A 13,141-nucleotide genomic window follows, 5' to 3' on the forward strand; every position below is an offset into this window, starting at 1 on the left:
TCCTCCTCCTCCTCCTTCTTCTTCTTCTTCTTCTTCTTCTTCTTCTTCTTCTTCTTCTTCTTCTTCTTCTTCGCCTAAAGCCCATGTGGCTCAGTCTGGCCTTAAACTCTCTATGAGCCCAGCAATAATAACCTTGAACTCCAGATCTACCTGCGTCTGCCTCTCACAGTCTGAGATCATGGCATAGACCACTAAGTTTCCTTTCTCCTAACCTACAGACTTTCCCATTTAGACACAGGGTAGGGCAGAAGGATAAAGCAGAGGCTATAACCTCTTTTTATAAAGATCCATACGGTAAGTGGTGTTGTCTTTGAGGCAAGATTCTTCCCAAGGCAATCAACATCGTAGCCAGAAGTAACAAAGCTAGGAGAGATGTCAGTGGCAGGAAGCGGGGAGGGCTGTCCTTAATGCAGCCATACTTTCTGGATGTTGTGATTTGAACTTCATATCATATTCACAGGACATGAAACATTATTATCTATTCTTTTCAACCACTTTATAATGTAAAATATATATTTATATATAATCTTCACTTGCAACCCTTAAAAAGACACAGAGGTTTCAAAGCGACTCCAAAGCCACCATTTCCTGATCTGTACGTTTTAAGGACATTGGTACTGCCACTAACTGTAACGTCTCTTTGGACAGGATGTGTGAGTCTTGGGGGCTCCAGATTACCTGTAAGTAGAGGGTTGACATGCTGTGCACACATGGCAAACTGCATGTATGTACAACATGGTTCATATGAATTGTTGAGATGCTCAGTAACGTAGACACGTTCCAAATTCTCCACAGTCACATGTCCTATGGCTCCCACGGGAACTGAGGACAGTGTCCTTACAGAGAGTACTTCTGGTGAAAGGATCTCCAAGATTCTTCTTTATTTTAGGGTGGGCATCATTCCTCCATGAGAGTGTGGTACAGACATGCGGAGGGAAGCTGAAGGTCGGTGCCTCCCATAGCGAGAGAGAAGAAAGATGGGGGGTGGGGGTGGCGGTGGCAGTAGAGGGTGTATGTGAGGTGTTCTTCCCTGGAAATTTACTCATGCTAGAAACTTCAGAACATGAGCATATCTGAAAATGAGCTTTGGGGCTGGCAATTAGTTAAGTAGCTTGAGTTGAAATTACCCTAAGCCTAATGAGCTGGCACCTTGATAAGAAGAAAGAAGAGAAGATAAAAGAAGGAGTGGTTTGGACTTAGATGTAGAAAAGCAGGCCACGTGCAGACAGAGGTACTGAGCAGAGGTAGCCTCAGGGTCAGACTCTTCTGCTAGGACCAAGGCATGGGGTGGATTCTCTTCCAGGCCCTTCAGGGGTTGGCGGGGGGTGGGGGGGAGATGTGGCCCACATTTCACATCTTTAGTCCCCTGGATTACAAGAGAGTAAACTCCGGTTACTTTCTGCCAACAAATCAGGGAGAATCTGTTCTGGCAGGCCTAGGAGAGTGATGTGGGGGGACGGGATTACAGGCACAGCGCAAAGAAATCCAAGGGTCAAGCCATTGCCAGTTACACAATTCTTAAGAGTCTTCTGAGACCCAGCGGGAAAGAGAAAACACAAAATAAAACAACAGTAACCAACAGCCAAGCAGGGATTTCCAAAGAGCTCGGTAAAAAACTAGGCCCAGAGAAGACTATTTTCCATAAGAAACTCAACCTCTTGCCTGCCATTGTGGTCAAAGACAGGTTTTGGACATGTGAAAAGTAGAACAAGCAGAGAGGCAAGAAGCAACAGCTCGCCTTCCAAAGGCCTAGCAAGCCCTGCCTGGCAGGCCAGGGGGCGGTTCATTCCCTGCCACAGTGGGAAGTCTGACAGAGAGGGAGGTATGGGTTTAATCAATTCTCAGGCCACCTCTGTGTGGCAGCCAGCAGGGCCTCACAGTCAGGGAAAAGTGAGTGTCATAAAAGCCCTTGTCTTTGAAGGAATACAGTTCAGGGATTAAGGGCCATGTCTAATGAGAGACAGTTTAGAAGTCAGATGTGAGGCAGGTGACAAGTATGGGATCATTTTGCTGGACACATTCTTTGAGTAAAGATGGCTCGAACAGGAGAGAGGCAGTCAGGACCCAGACAGGCCTCCAAAGGCTGCTCCTGTGCCTCACCATCCAGGGCCTCCTAGAAGAAGTCTCTCCCCTCCTTCTGGAAAAAACCTTAAGCAGAGACATGGGCTCTGATGTCAGAGACCAGCAACTTCTAAGAAGTGACGGGTCGAGCTGAGAGATGCAGGGGCACTGGGATTGAGGTCACAGTGGCACCTACAAACCTTGAGTTTGACTTTTCCCCCTGCTTCATGCCATCTGTTTTAAAGATGGATGTCCCTTTCCTAAGCCTCTGCTTTTACATTAGAGAAACGGCAATACAAATCAACTTGGGGAGTCAATGAAACAGTTCAGACATGTACAATCTCATGCAAGATACACGGCGAAGGGAAGAACCAAAGACTTTCATGACTGAGAAAGACTAGACATAACCAACCCCCAAAGGGAAAGAGGGTTACTATGTGCTATTATATATGAGTTCTGGCTACCGTTTACTTCCCATTGCTAGGACAGAATGTCTGACAACTGAAAAAAGTTCCATAAGGAAGGGAGAGATTGTCTGGGCTTCCCATCTCCAGGGAAGGCAAGTGGGGCCCTCAGGCTGCTGGTCCTATTACATCAACAGGCAGGAAGCAGAGGGGGGTGAACTTTAGTGCTCAGCTCTCTTTCTCCTTTTTTTTTTTTTTTTTTTTTTTTTTTTTTTTTTTTTTTTTGATGTCAAAACTGACCTTTATTGAGATAGGGTTTACTCTGTGTAGCTCTGGCTGTCCTGGAACTCACTCTGTAGACCAAGCTGGCCTGGAACTCAGAAATCTACCTGCCTCTGCCTCTCAAGTGCTGGGATTAAAGGCGTGCTCCATCACTCCCGGCTTCTCCTTTTTAACTCATCCTAGGATCCCAGCCCATGGTGTGTGCTATCTGTCCTCACTCAGGCTGGGCTTTCCTATCCCAATTGACTTAAGCTAGAAACTCTCAGAGGTTAGCTTCCCAGATGATTCTAGAGCCTGTTAAGTTGAACTCTAATCTTAACCATGACAGTATGTATATATTTATTATCATATATAGGCATGGTTTTTGTACAGAGAAATATTATAAGCTATCATTTCTGAAATAATTATTAGGTAAATTATATAGAAATAATAAAATCACAATAGGATATTAAATAAGAGAGGCAAGCAAAAATTTATAGCATAGAACAATTTCTGTTACTTAAACACATTTAAACAGGTGTGCATGTTACACACATGTATATGCACATGAACACATATACACATATACCATATACATACATATAAACACACAAAAGTATATATATGCATACACATAAACATGCACATACATGCATATGCATATATACCATACACATACATATAAGCACACAAAAGCATATGTATGCATACACATATATGTACACATACATATGTACTCATACACACATACTCATACACTCATACACATACATGCACTCACATACGCACATAAACACACACACACAACCTCAGTCATGAGATATGGTGAAAACATGACTCTGGGAATGTGGTCATGTTTACTTTCTCCTTTACAGTACCACTTACACACGTCTCACCATAAGCTCATAGGTTGCTTAAATGATGCAAAGTCAAAATACTAAGGCAAAGCAACATGGTTCTTGCAGATGGATACACAGACAGCATTCTCACAGCCTGTCTCTGTCTCTGAATGTCTCTGCGGTTCCTTAACAGCCTCCATTTCTCTGTGTGTATGGATTGGTGTGTTACTGACATGTGTGCAGGTGCATTCACACGTACGTTCACATACATGTGGACCTCTGTGTGACCCTTCCAGAACTGTTCACCTTTTCTAGTTTTCAATGTATCGAGTCGGCATCTCTCTCTGGCCTGGAGCTCATCAAGCAGGTGAGGCTAGGCTGGCCAGCAAGTGGCTGGGATCTCCCTGTCTCTGGTTCCTCGATGCTGGGATCACAAAGTGCAAGACACCGGGTCCAGCTTGAGTCTCAGTTTCTTGAAGTCTGCAAAAGGACCGCATGAGGGGTCTATGACAAACATTTCTAAGAACCAGGCTGAAAATTAAGTGGAGAGGACAGGAAAAGGTACCCAGCGTAGAGGGTGATGCCATGCTTGCTGTGTTTGATCTCGATCAATGCAGAGAGGGTGGCTGGAAATGCAGAGGCAGAGGTTTTATTTCTCTGACCCCAAGATGAAGCAACAGGCAGGGAGTTGGAGTCGGGGATTCATGGAAAAATAGCTGAACGTTTGTTGTTCAGAAGGGCTTTAGCGATTTAGGGCCCTTCCCTGTAATCTCTTACTATCCTACCTCATTCCAGAGTCCACCGGAGATTCCAGATAGACTCCTTCCATGAGTCACTCTGGCTAATCGCTCCATAGGAACCAAGATAAGCAGCAATCAGGAACTCTTCAAAGCAACACCCACCAACAAGAGCATGGGACCCTCTGTGCGTATGTTGGGGGGGGGGTGAAGTTCGGCTCTTGGTAAAAATTAATATGTACTAAATCATTAGGTTTAAACAGGCATAGGTCTCTTTTTATAAGTATCAGTTCCTGCTAGCAGCTCTGATTAGCTGGCTAATCTATCTATTCTTTACAGCAGCTAGTTTAACCGGTGAGGAAACCAGAGCTTGTCAGCGACACAGACTCAGCAGGCAACAGAGTTGGGAATCACACTCGAAAGGCAAAGTCCATCTTCCCCTGATAACCTATGACACTCACGTGCCCCTCCAGCCTTCCCTCCCGCATGCCACTGTGTAGGGCCATCCATAGAGCCTAGCAGATTTCAAACTAAATACCCTTGGACAAGGTCCCTGAAGGATGGAGAGACAGAGAGAAATGTTCTTGGTGATCTGAACGGCGGCGAAGACCAGTTTCCTTCAGGCTCCGCATCCCTGCTGGATCTCAGAGCTGCTTTTGGAACAGCCACACTCCCTTAGGCCCCTTTATTGTGCTTTCTCCTACTTTTGATTGTGGTATATTATGATGCTATTTCAAATCAGCTTTTGGCCCTATAAGACACTAATGTGAGCATGGAAGACCGTTCTCTTGAGCAGAGACCATCTTAATAAAAACAATATATCAGATACTGGCTCCCGTGAAAGGGGTGTTTAGTCCCCAGAGTCTTTCCTTAGACAAAGTAAACCGTCAGTAACCTGGCTAGGGGGAGACAGAGAGGGAGGAGGAGAAGCAGGAAGAAGAGGGGAAGCAGGAGGAGGGAGAGAGGAGATAAGTGTTCCTTTATCTCTCTGTGATAAGTACATACTATCTCTCTCTGTCTCATAGTAAATATCTCTGTAGGATATTTACCGAGCTATACAGATCACTCTGGAAGAGCCCTGTATATTGTTTCTACAAAACAACAACAAACAACAACAACAGCAACAACAACAACAACAAAGCCAGATCAGAAACCCCAAATCTTGAGGTCAGAGGTCAGCATTGCCTGTTGCTAGTATGCTAGTCCTTGTCCTCTGTTGCTTCATCGGTAACCTGAGATGGCTTCTCTTGCCTAGCTGGGGTGTCCCATGTCTGTTTGCCCAGGACAGCCCCACGTTGCACCTGTTGTCCTGGCGTGATTATTAATAGCACCCTTTCACCTCTAGAAGTGACCCTGCTTGGGTGATAAATCACTCATTCTCCAGACCGTGTCTAGCTCAGAGTGCCACGACAGGGAAAGGGAACAAGGACTGGAAATGTTTTGTAAAAGTCAGAGAGCCTTGCTACAGCTTAAAGGGATTTGAAAGCAATTGTCAGTTGCTTGGAGCGCTGCGTTTAGGAAAGAGGTCAGTTGAGCAGGCGTTTCGAGGACTGTGGGGCAGTGTTCACCATCCTAAAGTGGGGCTTTTCAAACTAAAGGACACACACATAGCTTGACCACAGCATGGGCACCCAAAAGTGTGACATAGAGTGACAGTAGTGACATCAATGGTCACCTTTGGTAAGACTGTAAGATTATGTTAGATTTAATTCATTCTTTGGTGTGTATCTGCATGTGTGTGGGTGTGTGTGTTGTGTGGATAAGGTACTTAAGCATACATACATAGAAGTCAGAAGAGGACACTGGTGTCCCATTTCATCACTCTTTACCCCATTTCCTTGAAACCAGGTCTCTCACTGAACCTGGAGCTAGGCTGGCAGCCAATAACCACAGAGATCCTCCTGCCTCTGTCCCTGCCTCCCACAATGCTAGGGTTCCATGCCATGTCTGAATCTTTTACATGGGTGCTGAGAATTTCAGTCAGGCTCAGGTCCTCCTGCATGAGCAGTGAATGCTCTTACCCAGTGTACCATCTGCTCAGACCACAGTAGCCACTCTAAGTAAGTATAAATAAGTAGCTATACTTTCTCTGCTGGTCTGCTAAGACCTAGAGGAAGGTTTTATTTATGTTGGCTCAGATCAGGAGCCTGGCTGTAGAAGAACAGGTATGGCTGCTCTAGTGGATTAGTCTGTGGTGATAGGAGTCTGTGATGTGTTTTAGTCACACCTTGATGGGTCAGGAATCAGAGAGCTCAGCTTGAAGCTGAACCAGAAGCCGGCATCACCTTCCTGTTGCAATCAAGGCTGAGCAGCGCTAGATACCACACTTTCCTCTCTATGCAGACAGCATCCTCTAACCTGTGAGCTGAACTGGACCCTCCCTCCCTTAACTTGCTTCTGTGAGGATCTTGTTCACATCCATGAGAAATGTAACCTATAGAAATGGTTTGTATTTGGAGAGTTAAGAGTCTGACTTTGAGGATACAGAAGAGGAAATAAAACTTCATGGTTGACTTTTGACATCGTGAGTGGCAAAGCCAAGAGATTATTGATCTATCTGTCCACATAGTGAGGTGCAAGCAGGAATGGCCACCAGAGAGAAGAGACACTTACAGAGCAAAGATTTCTCCCCCGACTGAATGGATTCCCCTTAACAGCACTGCTGTAGGGTTTGAGCCTCAGTGAGTCATCCTGGGCCTGGCTCTTAAATGAGAAACAAACAAACAAACAAACAAAAACAAAAACAAAACCACCACCAACAAAAAATTGTCCACGTGTGTATTCAGAACCCATCATGGTACAGTTTTCATGCCATTTGATCTGAACACATCCTATCATGGAACTTGAAGCTTTTCTTTCTTTTTTTTTTTTAATTAGGTATTTTCCTCATTTACATTTCCAATGCTATCCCAAAAGTCCCCCATACCCTCCCCCACACTCCCCTACCCACCCACTCCCACTTTTTGGCCCTGGCGTTCCCCTGTACTGGGGCATATAAAGTTTGCAAGTCCAATGGACCTCTCTTTCTAGTGATGGCTGACTAGGCCATCTTTTGATGCATATGCAGCTAGAGTCAAGTGCTCTGGGGTACTGGTTAGTTCATAATGTTGTTCCACCTATAGGGTGGCAGATCCCTTTAGCTCCTTGGGTACTTTCTCCAGTTCCTCCATTGGGGCCCTGTGATCCATCCAATAGCTGACTGTGAGCATCCACTTATGTGATTGCTAGGCCCAGGTGTAGTCTCACAAGAGACACCTATATCAGGGTCCTTATAAAACACAAAACTAAACAGAAGTTAGATGAAGATGCTGCAAGGATTTTATGTTGATCAAGAATATAACACATCTCCTCCTAACCTGGATGTACTAAAGGAGGCCCTCATCAGTCCCTTCCATGGTCCTGGCACCTCACCACTTGGAGGGGAGTGTGGCTTTCTGCACATTTGAGGCTAGGGATAGACTTTGGGAAGTTAAATGACTTGTTAGGAGTCACTGAGGAAGCAAAGATCAGGGATTCACATGGCTGATAGTTGGGTGGGTGTGCCATTGAACCACTTTCAGCCATCTCTAAAACAACCCACCACTGGAACCTTGAATGAGTGGGTACCAAAACAGCTGTATCCTTGCCATTTAGCATGAATCTCTGGCACATCACTGAGGTCCTGGCTGAACACACAGCATCCTATAGCTGTTAACCCCCCACTCCCCAGTTATCACATCTCCTTATTGTTTCAGTCAAAACATATTCTTGCAGAAAATATCATCAGCCTTAAAAGTGATTCTTTCTTTTTTTCTTCACTTGATTCTGATTTCTACTTATTCTGGAAGGATCAAGGACTTCCCTTTTCATATGCATACACAGCACGTGTTTAGTAAGAAATTACTCTGTAGGAAACAGAGAATCGAGCAGTGGCTTTAAGGTAGATCAGGGCAGAGGAAGATGTAGCTTTTGGAACGAACACGTTGGGGTTGGGGGGGGGGCAAATGGGAGGCAGCTCAGTGGTAGTAGCTCGGTGGTGGCAGTTTGGTGTTGGTAGCTGGGTGGTACCGTGCTTCCCCCCTGTGTCAAGTACCTTTCTCGTCACTGACAAAATACTCAACAGAAGCAATTTAAGAGAACAAGGTCTCACCTCCACAGCTTCAGGGGATACCATCTACCATGGCAAGAACACACGACTGCTGGGCCTCTGTAGTTCTTATAGCATGGCTTGCCATATCTGAATAGATCAGGAATGGGGGTGGGGTGGGGCTCAGCCTGTTACACTTGATGGCTTCAGTCCAGTGACCCACTGTCTCTTGTCAGGCTTCATTCTCTTAAATGTTTTACAACATTCTAATCCAGTAACACCAGCTAGGGACTCAGATCCAACATATGCACCTATGGGGGGGACTCAGATCCAACATATGCACCTATGGGGGGGGAATTCATAATCAAATCACAACATTCAGCATTCCCAAGGCTCGGGTTTCTACCCCCATCACACACCAAAAGAACCCACCTGAGTGACTTATAAGAAGTTATCGCCTTTGTCCTGGACATAGGGATTTATCGCTGGAGGTGGACGTATCAGAAGAACACAGGGAAAGCTTCCATCCAGCACTAAAAAGGTTCTATCTCCCAGGACTGACTTAGATTGTTAGGGGGGGCTCTTCAGAAGGCCCCGGGGTAGCTCTCGGGCATCTTCTCCTCCAAGGAAGTCATTGGCAGGAGCCACAGCAGGTTATGGGCTTTCAAGTGACCTGTCCACACTTTCTTTTCAAGGGGGCAACCTTCTCTTTGCAGAATAGGTGGGGACTCCGGAGAGTATCTTTGATGATTACTTAAGCAGTTCTGAAAACACTTCTGCAAAGCACATGGTCCCCTTATTATTGAGCAACTCAGTGCTATTTTCGTTGACATCAGCTCTCTCCTACCGAGAACATACATACCATCTCATTACATTAAACACAAGCCAACCCACGAAGTGTTGTTTAAAAGCAAATATGCCCACTTGCTACCTCCTGGACTTGATTTTAACACAATACATAAAATTGTATTTGGGGGGTTATTTGCAATGTAACCTTATTAGATAAAAATTGTCTTTTATTGGCTTTGGCTTTTTTTTTAATACAGATGTTCACTTGTGTTGAACAAGCTACTATAGGATGTACCTACATAGCAGAAACGTCCGTCTATCAATGTAGAATCTTGTAAAGAGTTGGAAGTGTTAGATAAATTGTTTCCATTAAGCTGAAAATACTCCTTCGGGTGTGAGCTTCTAATTCATGAGGTGCTGGAAACTGATTCAAATAATAAAGCGGTTGTTTTTCCCCTGGCCTGATAGCAATCTAACGAAGAACATGCCAAATCCCTAAAGAAGATAATATCTAATGATTCCTGCAATTGTCCTGAAATCCAAACAGTGTTATTGCTCAGACCTCTGGTTTTCATTTTATCTGTTTTACTGCCACCTCTGTGTGTGTGTGTGTGTGTGTGTGTGTGTGTACGTGTGTGGTGTGCCTATGTATAGGAACACTCATCAACATACAATATACATATGTGTAGAGGCCAGAGGTCAACTTTAGGTGTCTCCTACTGCTCTCCACCTCCCCTTTTAAGAAGAAGTCCCTCACTGAACCTGAAGCCTTCAGATTAACTAGACTGGTGGGCCAGCAAGCCCCCAGGCTCCTCCAGTCTCTGCCATCTGCCTTAGCACCAGGAATACAAACACAAGTTACCTTGCCAGCTTTTTTGGGGGGGGGTGGGGATTTGAACTCGGGGCTTCATATTTGCACAGCCCACACTTAACCCACAGAACCGGCTCTCTGTGCAGGCTCTGTCTGATTTCTATTTTACAAAGACTGCATCATATTTGAGCAGAGTCTGGGTAGAGGTCAGAACTGTAATCATGCAGAAATTAAGAGAAGCTGATACAAGTCAGGAAAACTTATAAATGAGGTCACACTGAAATGTTTCTTTTTTTTTTTTTCCTCCTCTTTTGTCACAGCACCGAATGAAGGCTGAGATTGAGATAAAACTCTGTTTACTCCCTTGGCAGACAAGAGACACTGATGTCTCTCTTGCTTATGCTAATGTTCACACACTGCTATCTCGGGTTAATTTAGGTTAATCATGTCACCAGACTCAAGGTAATTTCCCTTGTACGGCAGCACTTCGGGAGACTCCTGAAATGTGTCTCCTTATTATCATTTACTTAAGGAAAGCCATGTATGTGTTCAGGAACTGGAACGAGACTGGGCATCCTGACCTGGAGATCAAGCTCTTCCACCAATATTCACATTATCTGTTTGCTTAGATCAAGAGTGTATCTGCATCAATGTCAGGCCCTGAGCTAGGCATTATGGGAAAAGAGAAGGTGATGTATGTGGCCCTTTAATAAACACTTATAAGCACCTTCTGTATACCAGTACAGGTACTTCCTTTATCAGGAGGCCACACAGAGAATCTTGCATGTGACAAGAGAGGAGATGGTATTTTACAGAAGTACCCAAGGCACTCCCCTTCTCTCTACTCATGTCCCTGTCAGCTAAATCTTAAAAAGAGGAAGTCATGACCTTACCTTCCTAGAAGCATCTCAGGCCGGGGCCTAAACTCCTTAGTGTTATTTTGTGGTTTAAGCTTTAATTCTGAATCATAACTGCAGCTAGTTATTGAAAAAATGCAAATAGCTTCCATGTTGGGGATTAAAATGAAACGTTCTCCTCTGAGTCAGCAAAACGCTTGAAGCGTGTGCACGTAAAAAACATCTTCTTCAGAGCAATAGTAAAATATGCTCATTGAAGACAAGACATCAGACAGCCCAGGAAGAAAGCTAGCAAGAAGTCAGCATAGCCCTTTTCCTGGAGACTTCGGGCCATCTTCCAGAGATAGATCCTTGCTGTCCTTATTTACAGCCACACCCACTGATACTGAAATGCCCCCAAACCCTGTAACTGTGCCCTCAATCCAGGAAAGAATATACTAATATTTAGAGGCATCTTGTTGTATTTAGGTCCCTTGCTGGACTTCAGGGAAAGGCCAAGCCCTGTCCTTGGCCTATCTGTGCAAGTCAAGTTTAACTAGGACAAAGTGACCCCATCTTATTAAGCATGATCTGCGAAAACTTGAATACTTTTGTATTCAAGTGTATCTGACCCACGGCAGAATACACTTATCTTTTGGTTCCTCATGCTCAGAGGCAACCGACTATGGGTCAATAATATTAGGGGGAAGGTATCTGAGCTAAACGTGTATATATTTGTTTCTCTTATCACAAGTTCCTTAATAATATCCTACGATTGTGATTTTATGGCATTTAGCTAGATGTGGTGGTCGCCCCTGGGAGCACAGTACTGAACTGGTGGAGCAAGGAGGATCAGAAGGTCAAGGCCATTTTTAGTTTGAGGCCTCCTAGACTACATCAGGCTTGTCTCGAAACAGTCAAAATAAATAATAAAAAATTATATTGTGTTGGGTATTATAAATCATGTAGAGATGATTAAAATATCTAATGGCATGCATGTAGGTTATCTGTAAATAGTACCTTGTTTTACATAAGGGACGTGAACAACTGTGGATTTGGTTATCTGGAAGGAGTCTTGAGGTTAAACCCTTGAGTGTAACCCAAGTCCTAATAAAGATCACATGGCCTCAGAGTCTTAGAATATTTACTAGCTGTCCACACCAGAAAGAGTCAGATGGGTGTTAACCAGCCATCAGGGTCAAGCCTGAGCTGCTCTGAGTCTCTCTTCATGCCTCGCCGTGTCATCCAGACCTTCAATGTGGATGGAAACACGACATTGGAGTTTTGACTCCATGACATTGGAGTTTTGACTATACATGTGATACAGGGAAGCCCATACTGACACAAATCAAGTGAACTATTACCAGAAATTCAGATGATTTATAACCGTAAGCTCTGCCACTGACGGGCAAATACAATACTTTAACAGTGATTTCCAAAACAGCTTCACGAGATGACACTCAAGAGGACTTTTCTGCAATAGCATCTCCCCCATGACCATCTTGGTATCCATAAACACAAGCATGCATTTGTATATGCATATATCTAGGTTTGAGACTCATGCCAGACAGTGTTTGCTGGTCTGCAGCTCTGCTTTGTTTCTTCTGCTTGGTTAGCTCCACTACATTTCTTTTACTGGAGCGAGCAGAGACATGAGGCCAACTCCACTCCCATACCTGGTTGTTGTGGTACCTCCACTTATTGTGTGACCTGGGCATAAGGTCCTAGGAGCATTGAGGACCCACTACATGAGGACAGCAGTGTCATAAGATGAAAGAACATCTACCCCGAATGTACACAAAGAGAAGAAATGTGTGAGAGAGCTGCTTGCTATGTAAGCATGAGAATAAATGTTACAGTAAGTCTGTGTAATAGGGAGGCTTGTCCCTTCCCTTTCTGTGGGTATTCACTGTGTTTACAGAGCTGGATGTTGACAGATGGCTTCAGGGATGAGAAGTAGCATACAAGTTTGTTTGGTAGCGTCCCTGTAAAAGTCCGAATGTTCTCAATCCCAGGAGTGTGTCGTAAGCCCAGCACAGCCAAGCTGTTAGCAGCCTCTGAGATTAGTTCTCCATTCCAGCAGTTTCTGTACCCCTAGGGACCATTCCACTCTCTCTCCTTTCAGCATCATATTCTCTATCCTTTCTGGTCCCATTCTTCCCTCTTGGCCACATAGTATTGCATTCCATGTAACCTAAGATGGTATCCGGTAACAATTTTTGAATTTATCAACCAAGATGCTTTCTCACCTACTGGCTCCCCTATGTCTTGATAGAAGATAAAGGACCATCCTGCCATGTGCAAGGAAACCGTGGAGATAAATTCCGTGCCATTTAT

General features: G+C 44.5%; 1 protein-coding gene across 2 annotated transcripts in view; it reads right to left on the reverse strand.

Annotated features, from left to right (window-relative positions):
* Nucleotides 1-13,141, reverse strand: part of Maf (MAF bZIP transcription factor) — a 358,548-nt gene that overhangs the window by 201,301 nt on the left and 144,106 nt on the right. The window contains exon 3 of one of the 2 annotated variants that reach the window (XM_029480961.1): nt 4,027-4,045. The exons of the other annotated variant lie outside the window; for it this stretch is intronic. The gene's annotated coding sequence lies outside the window, so the exon portion shown is untranslated. Of the gene's footprint in view, nt 1-4,026; nt 4,046-13,141 lie in introns of those variants that run through there. 2 annotated transcript variants of the gene reach the window in all.

Source organism: Mus caroli, chromosome 8 (genome assembly GCF_900094665.2).
Source record: "Mus caroli chromosome 8, CAROLI_EIJ_v1.1, whole genome shotgun sequence".
NCBI lineage: Eukaryota > Metazoa > Chordata > Mammalia > Rodentia > Muridae > Mus > Mus caroli.